Source organism: Paracoccidioides lutzii, assembly GCF_000150705.2.
Source record: "Paracoccidioides lutzii Pb01 unplaced genomic scaffold supercont2.4, whole genome shotgun sequence".
NCBI classification, from domain to species: Eukaryota; Fungi; Ascomycota; class Eurotiomycetes; order Onygenales; family Ajellomycetaceae; genus Paracoccidioides; species Paracoccidioides lutzii.
Window position 1 is genome coordinate 113,350 of NW_015440950.1, and position 4,313 is coordinate 117,662.

Genomic DNA, 4,313 nt, shown 5'->3' on the forward strand with positions numbered 1-4,313 from the left:
TACACCTGCGGATTCAGTTCTTGTTTATATGCACAGCACCATCGTATACGAGCATCAGACAAAAGTCAAGGCGTACAACGACTACAAAAGATCAAGAAACAGATGCATGCCCTTCATCATGGAACGCCTTTCAAGAGATGTCTACACCATTACCAAAGGAAAAGACACCCCTAGAGATATCATCCTCGCCCTCAAAGAGGCGATCGCACTGACTACTCAGCAACGTCAGCATGATATCAAAATCGAATTCAAATCTCTCTGCTTGGGCCCGAAGAACCAATATATTACCAAATGGATCCGTGACTGGGAGATCTGTCACAAAAAGATCATTCAATTAGACATCAAGTCACTCACAAATGTCAAAGATAACCTACATCGATTCATCAACTCTGTCAAAGGCATTGACCCTATGTTTGCTGAGATTGAGTGGACCAGCATTGTCAAACGGAACCGTAAAAACAAGCCAATGATCACCATGGCGGAATTTATCAATAACTACCGAGACCACCTTTCATACCATCAGACCCATCACTGAATCCACCGTCGGATTCCGAGAACTCGGCTGAAAAATCAAAAAACACCCCTGAAAGTCAGGATTCTACAAACCAAGCACCCGGTCTGATTACGCCGGATCCAACGCCTACACCACCCGGTATGCTGAGTAGCCCGGACAGCGCCAACAACGACGGCTTCACTACCCTGAATATGGGGATACCTAAACTAGATGAGCCGTCAGATCAGTTATTGCAATCCCTCAATGACCTGTCAGCCTGGAATGGCACAAATCACGAAATTTCAAGTGAAATTAGTCCTTTTAACATAGTGACAGGAATATGTCAAAGACACCCAAATACAGAGCGGGCAAACACCTGCACGCTGAGTCTTGAATACTCATACAAACGCCCTGGATTCTACATGGCGTTCTCAGCAGGACTAAACTATTAATCATCTCAGGCCAGGGATTCCCCATTGATGAACTTCTCAGTCAATCTACTGAACATTTCAATGCACCAAGATTCTCTACCAAAGGAACCATGCCATTGGTATGATATGCTTTGACATCCACACTGGAAAGGTTGGCTAGCTGCAGCAGACATTGAATACAACACCATGTTCACAAAGAGTAGTTGGGGTGAGATAGCCCAGGATCCAGATCAAGAAGCACTACCCCTTATGTGGGTATTTACCTACAATTTCAATAGAGACGGCTATCACCAAATACAAAGTGAGATTAGTCATCCGGGACAATCTTTGGAGAAATGAAACATCTGAGATATACTCGTCCACCTTGGTAATCAAGATATTCTGTATGCTGATGGCACTCACCGCGGCATTTGACCTGGAGGCACACCAATTTGACGCAGTCAACACCTTCCTTAATGCCCGCCTAGATACACCAGTCATAGTACAGCCGCCACTTGGCTACGAACAGCCAGGTTCCAATCTTCATCTTAAACGGGCACTATATGGATTACCAGAACCCCTCCTCCTATGGAGCAAGGAACTCAGCTCTCGCCTGGCCCAGCCAGGCCTACAACCAGTCAAAGAAGAACCATACCTATATAAAACAATTACCTTACCGTCTTCTACTACGTTGATGATATTATCGATCTCTACCACTGAAAAGATAAGGCTCAGTTTGAAGACTTCAAAACTGCATTTCTCACCACTTTCGAACTTCAAGATATGTGGGAACTGAACTGGTTTTGGGAATCCGTATCCTCAGGGACTGAAAAGAGAACAGGCTCTGGTTAATGCAGGACAGCTCTCTTACCAAAATAGCTGCAAAATTTGATTTCCAGAGTTGGGCTACCAACTGAATGCCGTTACTCCTTGAAGGCCTGCTCCCGTACAAAGGACAGGCAACTCCACAACAAGAGATCCATGCCAAAGGATATGCAGGACAGGTGAGTTGGCTAGGGGTCTTCGCTGGCACCATTAACATCAACGTAGAACATACTCCGTACTCCGTGAATAACTCCGAAAAGTGAGAGTTCAATATTTTGCCGCCTACTTTTGTTCCATAATAAGTTTTCGGCATATGGAAGGCTTGTGCTCATTAATGATTGAAAATGACTACTGACCTTCTTGCACTTGTACTTTACCGTACATACAAATATGTATGTATTCATTGAAAACAGGGCTGTGCAAGTAACTTCAACTAGTACGGACAGAAAAAGTTGCTATACTTAGGGCATACGCTTAAATGGAGCAAATAATAGCATAAATTTGCTACGAAAAGAACCTACATAGGAGGTCGTACCATCCCCGATTAGCATTAAAATTCCTGCCACTAGCTCTCATAATGACTTCGAGCTTAGACCTAGGAACGATTTTGGCTGGCTCCCGGCTTATTATATTCATAACAAACCCATTTTGTGGTTGGACGGCTGGTTGGAGGTACAGAGTAGGGGAAGTGTTCTCTCCGCCAGCTAACTAGGCCTCACGCGGAGAATGTATGGCGCTTCGTAACAAATTTGGGTTGGCGTCTGTCTTCCCATACTGTTTGAAGCACATTATCTCAGGTTTTTTGGTCCAATAAAATGTTGTCTGGTGCCCAATCATTGAAAACACCCAACATAGGTTATCATTAGTGGGTAATGGCGATACCAAAAGTTTATTGTCAACTCAGGCGGGGCCCAATATGAAGTTATGCTAACGGTATGTATGGAGCACGCCTCCCGCCATTGAGTATACTGAGAAAATTAAGGGCGAAAAAGGGTCAGGCGGATGAGATGCTAAGAAATTGAGATGTGTTGCCTAAACGACCCGCCTGGAATATCACCATGATGAAATCGGTAATATTAGGATTTTGGATAGGAATGTATCCTTTTTATGTGGAGATTTCGCGGTGCTTGAACTGTTTTCTTTTCCGATTTCTTGACTCTTCAAGGAACCCCGTCACCAAAGGAATAATACGATGTTTTCAAAGCCAATCAATTGAAGACCCAGTTGCCGTCTTTTGCCTGAATTTTCAGGGAGTGCCTATCAGAAATGGCTTACCAGATACACGTGGAAAAAAATTCAGGGCGACAGAAGGTTAACGGCCAGTCCTAAACTGGTTTGTTTGACCATAAAGGACATGTTTCTCCGCCATCTGCACGATCCACAAAACTGGGTCCATTCATGAGGAGGTACTCGTCAAGGTTGGTTGAAAATGTTATTGGAAACTCTCATTTTGATGATGATCTTGTGAAGGATAGATTGCTTGATTGATTATGAAGCGATCGCTAGCTACGCAGAAGTTATATACAGTGTGGATTACATAAGAAGGCGGATAGGCCTGACACCCCCACTCACTGATGTAACTGTACGCGAGATTACATACAAAAAATAGCCTGTAGCTAGGTATTAGTACATAATTTGACTGGAAAACCCATATTGTTGAAAAACCAGTCATTTCCTTCATATAATCATTTCTGCCTGCTTACTGTGTCTTCTAATATCTGCTGTCATAGGATGTATCTAGTTGCCTCAAGCAGCTTGATCAGCCTGTCTGCTGTGTTCTTGGCAAACAGAATGTAATCAATTGAGATATTATTCTTGCAGATAAGATCCTGAAGAGTATGGAAGTAGACCTTTATATGCTTAGATTAGTGTAGAATAGCCTTACTTTTAGTCAGTTCAATTACTGATTTATTATTCACCTGAATTGTGTACACCAGCTTATTGACTGGTGATTTGATTAGACTGTTATTATCATCAAGATTATTGAGCTGAGACAACACAAAGCTGGCATCCTCCAGCAATTCCCAGAGGCAGACAAGCTCATAAATAGTCTCTAAGAATGTGATATATTCAGCCTCAGTAGATGATTTTGAAATACCTGTCTACTTGCTGCTTCATCAAACAATAGAACCTCCTGTCATATAAATGACATATATAGTGATAGAGCAGAAACCTGGATCACAGCCTGCTCAATCAGCATCAGCAAATATCATGAGTTCTATATTCATGTCTTTTCAGTAGAACACACTTATATCAGATGTGCCTTGTAGATATCTAAAAATTCATTTGAATGCTGCTCAATTCTTTGAGATAGAGCAGGAGCTGAATCTCCATAGAAAGCTAGCAGCAAAGCTTATATCAGAGTATATGTTGACAGTAAGATATTGCAGAGAGTCAATCTCTGATTGATAGAAATATAATGTAAATTTCACTGTATAAGCAATCAGTTCTTCATTATCACTTATGAAATCAATATTCTTCTCTATAGTAGAGGATGTTAGATGACAGTCATTCATTAAGAATTTCTCAAGCAGATTCTTTATGAACAGTGACTAGGACAGTGATAATGATTCAGCATTCTGATC